Here is an 8455-nt window from a genome sequence, read left to right on the forward strand (position 1 = left end):
ATTTGATGTTGGGAAAGGTTGAGGGTCGCCGGAGAAGAGGTAGGCAGCGAACGCGATGGTTAGATGGCATCCTCGAGGCACTGCAGATGAAGTTATGTGATGTTAGGAAGATAGTGAGAGACCGGAAAGCGTGGCGTGACATAGTCCATAGGGTCACGAAGAGTCGGACACGACTCAAAGACAACTGATTTGTTCGCGCGTACAGCTTGCAAGCTTGTAAAGCTCTTTCGTAGCATTCGTTCTGTCCTTCGCACTGAGCATATTTCTTGAATTTCTGGTCGTGACACGACATCTCATCTAGCTAGGCCCATTTCTTCACACTTCGCAGGTAACAAGGGAATGTTTTCTTCACAAAAACTGGGTAATGAAGAAAAATTCGCAACGGATTTGTGAAGAAAATGGCGCTGGGTCTCTGACGACGTCTCTGATCTAAGCAGTAAAAGCAGACTAACGCGCAGGTTAGAGTTATAATCAGCGCGGGTTACTTTTGCTTGTTTATGCTGCCTCACTGGCACTTTCTATTGTTTCCGAGAAAATTTGGTTATCTCTTAGTTCTCTTAGCCTTCAATGCTACTTTGGCATCGGATAATTTATAATTGTTTATTTGTTATTTCTTTTTTTTTTTTGCTTTTGGTTTCTTTGTTTGCTTGTCTTTAACAAAAGAAACAGAAAAGCAACACTGACTACATACCTCTGGCATTCAGTCAGAGTTTTTGTACACATGAAGCAACAACGGAAAGTCAGGCTCCTGAGAAAAGCTTTGAATACGAAGGGCTTTGCATAAAGATTAACGTTTAACGGCCAGTACACTGAATAGAAACCACTCTTCAGCTGTTTTTTAACTTAACCATTAAGGTGTCATCACAAGATGTCAGCTACCTGGAGAATGTTAACGCATCAGTCTAAGGAAGCTGGAACTTGCCTTCACAGTATATGTTAGTAACGCCATCGTTCACGGGTGAACCCCAAGCGATGACACATCACGCAGTAGTGAGCGCGTATCAAGCACTTCAACCCACCATTAAAGGCGAGACGCAAGCACACAAACGAATACAGGGGAAATGAGGGGCTCGCTATGAGACACTCAAAGGGAACATACAGTTACTGACATCAATCCGGAGTTTTCCTTTGTGCCAATGGCTGTCGGCTTCCTTCTTATACGCATAGCATCCATCCGCATCATGAAGATGCAGATGATTTCAAAAGCATATAAATGACTCAGGAATAGTGCTATCGCACATACGGAGCAACGTTCCGCTTTTTACCAAGCTGTACATTAACGACCCCGTTCTACAAAGAATCCGAAGTTGTAGGCACTCTGATCGAAAAATCACGCGAATTCCCCTGGCTGGTGTACGGTAGTTGGTAGGTGGCGTGACCGGATGCAGGTTAGTCGGGAAGGTTATGTGTCGTGGTAAGACCACACGCTACGGCCAGAGCTGCTAACATCGGTTCCTCTTTTAAGATGGGAATCGAACCCAGGATCCTTGGATTGCGAGTCAGACACGCAGCCTCTGGCAACGCAGGCACGCTCGTACGGCTTTCTTGAAGCGGGCAGGGCTCTATATGAATGTCAAGTGGCGTTGCACATTATGTGGGAGCTGCGGAGTATATATGAGATAATATAGGCGCGATTTAAATGATTATTAGTGACTGATCGAGCAGCAGAGATGCGATCTACAATCAGTAAGTGGAGCTGCAGATGCGAGCCATTGCTGTTGTCGTGTGGTATCCTTAAACTCGGAACTATACTCGGAACTCCATGATTCTCAGAATGACGCACAGCCTAATTATAAGTTTGTCGCAAAGTCAAACAAAAGTGCTTACATCAACAAATGCTCTAACTGTTAAACAAAGAGCTGCCGGAAACACTAATGATGTTGAAGTCCTGCCCCTCCATCCTCACCCCCACCCCATCTCCCCTCGTTCCCTTTTGTGGCAACGGTGTCCAAGTACCGGATGCCTAGTTTCGTTCGACTTCTCATTCCGTCGCACAAAGTTAGAAGCCTTACAATCTACCATCCAGCCTTTCCGACGCTGGGGAAAAATTGAGAGAATGTTTGCCTCCGGCAATCAACGTAGGATCGTGTGAAATCACCTTCGAAAGCCATGTTAAGGCTGGTATAGATTGGCTTATGGTTGGCTTCTTTCATGGGGCAATACAATGGCGGTGTGTTCTGCATCCATCCCTCATGAATGAAAGTTGACGAAGACAATGCCATGCAATTGCGCACAGCGCGAGAGAGGAGTATTTAAACTCGCTTCGTGATCGGCTGTGGGGAAAGCGCAGAGTTATCTTGTAGCTTTATACGAGGTCGACCTGTTGGCGGCTTCATTAATCGATTTCTTACAACGTCCTAGGCTCAAGACAAGGCAAGCCACGAGACTCTTGGTTGGGCTTGCCCATATGTTAAGTAGCGTTTTCGCACTGAAAAACAGCGCTCTGTCAGCATCACTGATTGCCATGGCTAAATCTAAATGCTCTCCCAAAACAAAATGAATAAAAATGTGAACTGAGGTGCAGTACCTGATGAATAAGATGACCTTGAAAAATAAACGTCACATACACACGCAGGTTGAGACAGCGTGCAACGCCTGAACAGCAGTTTCTCTTCCTTTAAAACAGCAGTCATTTCAATCAATATTTCTTCCGTACGTCCTTCGGGAATGTACTCATGGGCACTTTTTATTTTCCTTTTGTGCACGTCTATATTTTGTTCCCTTATTTCCTTCCATTTTTCATATATTACAATATAGGGTTCCTATCCTGTCCTTTTTTGCTGCTTTCATTGCGAACCGACGTGCAGTAGTTATTTCAGTCATTGTATGATATCTAATGTGTATTTCCACTACAATTATGTCATATCTATGCGATGAATGTTACATATCGTAGTATAATATGGATTTTAAAAATAAAAATTCTTAACTTGCACCGTGTCACTGTTGCCTGGTTGCCGAAGCGTTGTCCATGCTACTGTTCTGTAGCCTTTTCTCCAGTTCCCGTTTTTCACCATGTGTTCCTTGTTTGGTGAAAATAAAACATATTGATTGATATTTTTTATATTTTGCACTGTTGAAAGTGTGCATTGTTTTGCATCATTTTTCTTGGAAATGAGTCCTTCCCTTCGACGCATAACGGCCGTTATGTTGACCGATACGACATCAGTGAGCAAAGCAAATCGGTAGCGTGGTATGGACTACGCTTAACGTTTGAGCAATGCATGAGCAAGAGAAGGGATAAAACGGGCGTTCCAAGCGGCACTATCTTTTTTTCTCTGTGTGAAAACTGTGCCTGTCTGCATAAGCAACAGTTAACTATTTAGCGCGGAGGAAATAAGCTGTAACCAACCAAAGGAAACCAATTCGAGGAATCTGGTAACGTATTTTTGCCCGTAAGGAGTAATAAAAGTGCCACAGTGCGAGTGGTCGTTTTGTCTGAAATAGTCAAACTAGCAGGGCACACCTATTTTCTGCCTCTAGCAGCTCTTTGGGTAGCAATGAAACAGAGACGCGCTCTGCTGATAAATGACCTTCTATAGAATTCACAATGACACCATGCTATCGTGCTCAGCACTTCTTTTGACTGGCAAAAAGTAATTCGCTTTGCCCCAAGTCCCGGTTTCACTCAGTAATCTGCATACACACGGAGTCTGAGCAAACAGTGCCGCTCTTGTCTTGTCTAACAGCCCCGGCAACTGAGGTCCTCGTCGACCGACCGCTTTAGTGAGAGCGTCGGACTATAGATCTTATCTACCGCTCGGCTAATGCTTATCGTCAGCTGAGGTACTCCCCGGCCTTCTTCATTCTTTTTCCTTTTGAAAACGAGGACGTTATGCCACTCCTCATGGTCCCATTTGAGGGCCTCATGGGTACTGATAACTTCCGGAATTCGCTTGTGCCTTTGTAACCACTTCAAGCAAAGTACGCGTAATGGCCTTCTAAACAGCACAGCAGTGTTACATGTACTCGCCTGAAGTAAGACATCGGCTCAAACAACGCACTCAACTGCAACAACGTCTCCCCTGCAACTCATGTCCTTTACCTACCACCTTGTCTTTTATTTTATAAAAGTCGTTCTTCTTCTGCGTGTTTATAGGCAAGAGCGTTTACAGAATTTAATTTTCTAGAGTCAGCTGTCAGCTTTGTATCGGTAATCGTTCGCTCTTTAATAAACAAATTACCTGATTATTCATATTGGAGGTAGCGCAAAAAACGTAGATCAAGGAGTAGAAGGACACAACAGGAGCGCTCGTGATGTGTCGTTCTACTTCTTGATCCTCGTTTTTTGCCCTACCTCCAGTATGAATAAGATTCAGCTCGCCCAACTGTCAACCTTACTATCTGATTACCTTAGCCACAAGTTTGTTTGTAGCGCTTGACAAGAAATGAGGCTCTTAGATAGTAGAAAATGATGGGAATATACAAACATGGTAGGCTTGCATGGTTGTCGTAACGAACTGGCTTATGGCGCTAGTAAAGGCAACTGCAACAACAGTATCAAGTGGTCCGAGACTGCTTCATGATGCTTTGTCACAGACCTGACTTTTTCTGACTGCCATTGGCACGGACACGCAGCTCAAGGCTGTTCGTGGTCTATGCGACGCACGAGCTCCACTCGAAGAACTACCGGTCGTGCCCAGCACACTACCGGTTCGACGGGAAGAAGAAGGCCCGGGGTGTCCTGGACGTGGTAAGCTCCCTCGTTACAGGCCGCGAACATATTTGCCAACGCGTCTGCAATATGAGATATTGTGCCGAGGTCTCTGGCGCCGGTGGGACTCCTCTGCACTGCTACATGCGCGAAAGAAAAATATTCATTAAATCTGGTATACAAGCTATTAAGCTTTCCGTGTAATATAATAGTCATAAATACAGCTAGTGTATTTAACTTCTATTTTAACCGTAAGGAATTGTTCGCAGTTGCATCCATGCTATATTCATGTTAATAAATGCGCACAGCAAAATCTGTTTCGTCTGAATATGCCCACTTCTTTTTGGGTAAGAGGATCTAACTTAGATCCTCTTACTAATTTCGCCTGTGTTCGAATAACCGAAAAGATATAGAACTACAAAAATTTTAGCTGTTCTTAATTACGTGAAAAAATTATATTAAAATGCTCATTTCATGTATTGATAGTATTTTCCGGAATGTTGAGAAACAATTCGGTTTGGTTGGTTTGTGGGGTTTAACGTCCCAAAGCGACTCAAGCTATGAGAGACGCCGTAGTGGAGGACTCCGGAAATTTCGACCACCTGGGGTTCTTTAACGTGCACTGTCATCGTACACCACAAAGGCGCCTTGTTTTTCGCATCCACCGAAAAGCGGCCACTGAGGCCAGGATTCGATCCCGCATCCTTGGGAACAGTAGTCGAGCGCCGTAACCACTGTGCCACCCCGGCGGGGAGAAACAATTCAAAAAGAAGTTTCAGAATGTAAAAGACGTATATTTTGCAACCAACAACGTTTTAAACTTTCAGCAAATATTGTCTAATTGTTCTTCAAAAGTTGTCTTCACAAAATACGTATTGATGTCGTCCTTATAAAGTTACTGCCGTGTTTAACATGAAAATAGTCATCAGGGTTAATAATAAAGAAGTTTAAGCGGAATACGTTTTCAGTGAGAAAACTATCAACATCTGCATCAGGGATAGGAAGTTTCCCGGTACCTATGGTCCAGTCTTGAGCCCTGCTCAACACCCAATGGCTCTTATTTAAAAATTAAGCATGGAAGAGTTCTTTCACGCAATCGCAGACATCTCGTGCATTCGGAGGATGGAAACCGGAATGAGGAAATAGGCGAAATCCGTCATGCTGTAGGCTAAGGAGTGCTTTCACCCTTTAAAGCACGGGGTGCATGTGTCGCTATATCAGCCGATTTAAAGAGTGATGCATTCTTTATATAAACCAACTCGAAGACACGGGACGGAGCAGAAGAAAAAGACACACACGGCGCTGAGTAAAACGAATGCTTGAAGAGCACTTTTCTGGGCCCGGATCCCAGAGTTCGTGCTGTATATTCGCCGCGCAATAATAGCACACCGTCCGTTTCAGTAAAGACTTTATGAGTATCTTTATGTCCAATTTTTTGGTGATAAATAAGCATCTTGCGACTGAACAAACAACAGCACAACCACCAAGGCTATGACCATTCTTTCACGACACAGCAATTGAATGAAATTGTCATCGTATTCATTTATAACATTTGCATAAACGCTAACTTCGTAGGTCTCGGTGATAAACGGCTTAGGGCTGGGCGCCAGCGACCCGTCCCGGCAGAAACAGCTATCAACGGCGCTTCGCCGCTCGGCACCGTGTACGTGGATGACAACCAGACACCGCAGCTAGCGACCATGCTCACCATGCTCACGCCAGGAGTCTTCCAAAAGTAACCTGCCCTACTCCAAGGTCCTCAAATCTGCCTCGCTGTTTTCAAGGTTAGCAGGACATTTAATTCGAGCGAAATACAGCTGGATTTGAGTGTGTCTTCCTGTGTGCTTTATCTTCAGTCAAGTAAATATACATATATGCATATATGTAATATGTCTATTAATTCTAGTCGTGTTGCACCCAATTTTTTAAACGCATGGGTATCTCCAGCTTTGAATGATTATTTCACATGCAGTTTTCTTTGACCATTCTATTTCAATTCCAATTCACTTTCTTATTTAGATTTCTCCGCTGATACCTCGCATCTTTCAAAATAAGAGTTATGATATATCTACGTCTTGAATGTGATGTGGACAAAATAATAGCTATAAATCGTACAGGTATTCAAGCATACGCTTTAGACAAAACGTCTTTCACTTTCGCAGAATTATATTTTTCAACCAGCAGAATGTTTTCCACGATTTTGCTAATTAACCACTCAAAACAATCACATATGGAACTTTCTTTACAGCTGACGCCACGGTAGCTAATTGCCTGTAGCAACTGTATTGTATCGCAGTCAGTGTCGTCTTCATTAGTGCTTGTCTGCCCCTTTTGTATCGTTTTCCAATCTCACTGTTAATTTTCTCATTTGGCTTCTACAAAGCCGCTGTATAGCTTTGTCAAATAATTGCACCAATAGCAGAGTTATAAAACCACAAATAAAAAACCTGAAGCAGAGGAGATGCAAATAATAGCTCTTGCAGAGCAGCATGCAAGTCTCTTATATTTGCTCTGTGCATATGTTAATTTGTTTATGGTTCTAGCTCTCACATTAACAAGCTCGTGCTGTAATGATTTATGCGAGTTCCTTTCATTTGGAGCCTACATGCATTTATCTATTATATTTGAATCGCACCTAAATTCGCAAGTGTGTTTATAGTTTAATAAGACAATACCTTTGTCAGTAAAATGCTGTTTGGCGTATAGGTCGTGCAATCATCCATGTTTTCTACGTTTAATCTTTCTACCTAATTACTACGTGTAATTTTTTATGAATTTGTCTTTATCGGGTACAAGGGTTTGCTTAGTGAATGTGCGTGGTTTTTTAGGTCTTAATGTATTCCCACTAAAATATTTTGCTGTTTTCTATGCGCTGGTTTATCAATTTTTTCATAGCTGTCCTATCTGAAATAAAGTGTCCAAGATCTTCTAGTGTTTCCCTTTGCATAACTGCGTCGGTATCCAAAGTGAACGAATTACGCAGATATTGTTATGCGCAGGCTATCCTGCCAGAAAGCTCGGGCAAACAAGTTTGACATCACTTGGCATCACTTGGCATCAGTTTGGCATCCGTCCATTCAGCGGAGGCTTCCAAAAGAAAAGGCAGTGACGTTTCTTTAGAAGTTTTCTTCAAATAAATGTGCGAAAACCTTGGCGACGGCGGAGAACATGACGTTGAAGGCGCCTAAATAACAAGCACTCTGCGATTCCACGAATGGGTACGAAGTATACCTTTGGCAAATGTAACATTCGTTTACTATTGGGAAGGAATTCGCCGTGCAAGGTTTTCCCCCACACCACAATTCAACTGAACCAGCCATAATAGTCGCTCTAAAATAAAAAAAAAGCCACGTTGCTAGGAAGCATGCCGAGGACTTCGATTACCGCGTCGTGAAACGTGCAATGGCCCCGGGGTTGCCTACCACCGCCATGCGCACACGACCTCTGCGACTCTTCGTTGTTCCTTCCCCGCTGACAATCACTGCAAGCGTATGACGCACACCCACCACTACCCAGATGACACACACTACATACTTCTTCTTTCTGGTAGTTGTGGCAGTCGAATAGTTTCTCCGCGCCGTATCTCCTGTATAAGCGAAATAAAGAAAATCTAGTCCCGAAATGACTGGCATCACTGCGTGAAACATTTAACGTGACATCGTTAAAGGCCTCGTTCTCCTAAAAATCCGCTGACGGCACTCTAGGCTTTGTGAGGCGAAAAATCGCGGGCATTCCTCTGGCAGTTGGCAACTGGCAGGTGACGTGTCCATCCACTGACTGGTCGTCGGGACGTTTGATCTGACG

The 8455-nt window shown here is 43.6% G+C and overlaps 1 long non-coding RNA gene across 1 annotated transcript; it reads left to right on the forward strand.

The window, feature by feature from the left end:
• The first annotated feature begins 3144 nt into the window (after nt 1-3144).
• Nucleotides 3145-6595, forward strand: LOC146186160 (uncharacterized). Its single transcript, XR_014707947.1, has 3 exons — nt 3145-3165; nt 4576-4690; nt 6227-6595. It is a non-coding gene; the product is annotated as an uncharacterized LOC146186160 (long non-coding RNA).
• The last annotated feature ends 1860 nt before the right edge of the window (nt 6596-8455 follow it).

This window comes from Amblyomma maculatum, chromosome 6 (assembly GCF_055883805.1).
Source record: "Amblyomma maculatum isolate TAMU_Amacu chromosome 6, ASM5588380v1, whole genome shotgun sequence".
Classification (NCBI taxonomy): domain Eukaryota; kingdom Metazoa; phylum Arthropoda; class Arachnida; order Ixodida; family Ixodidae; genus Amblyomma; species Amblyomma maculatum.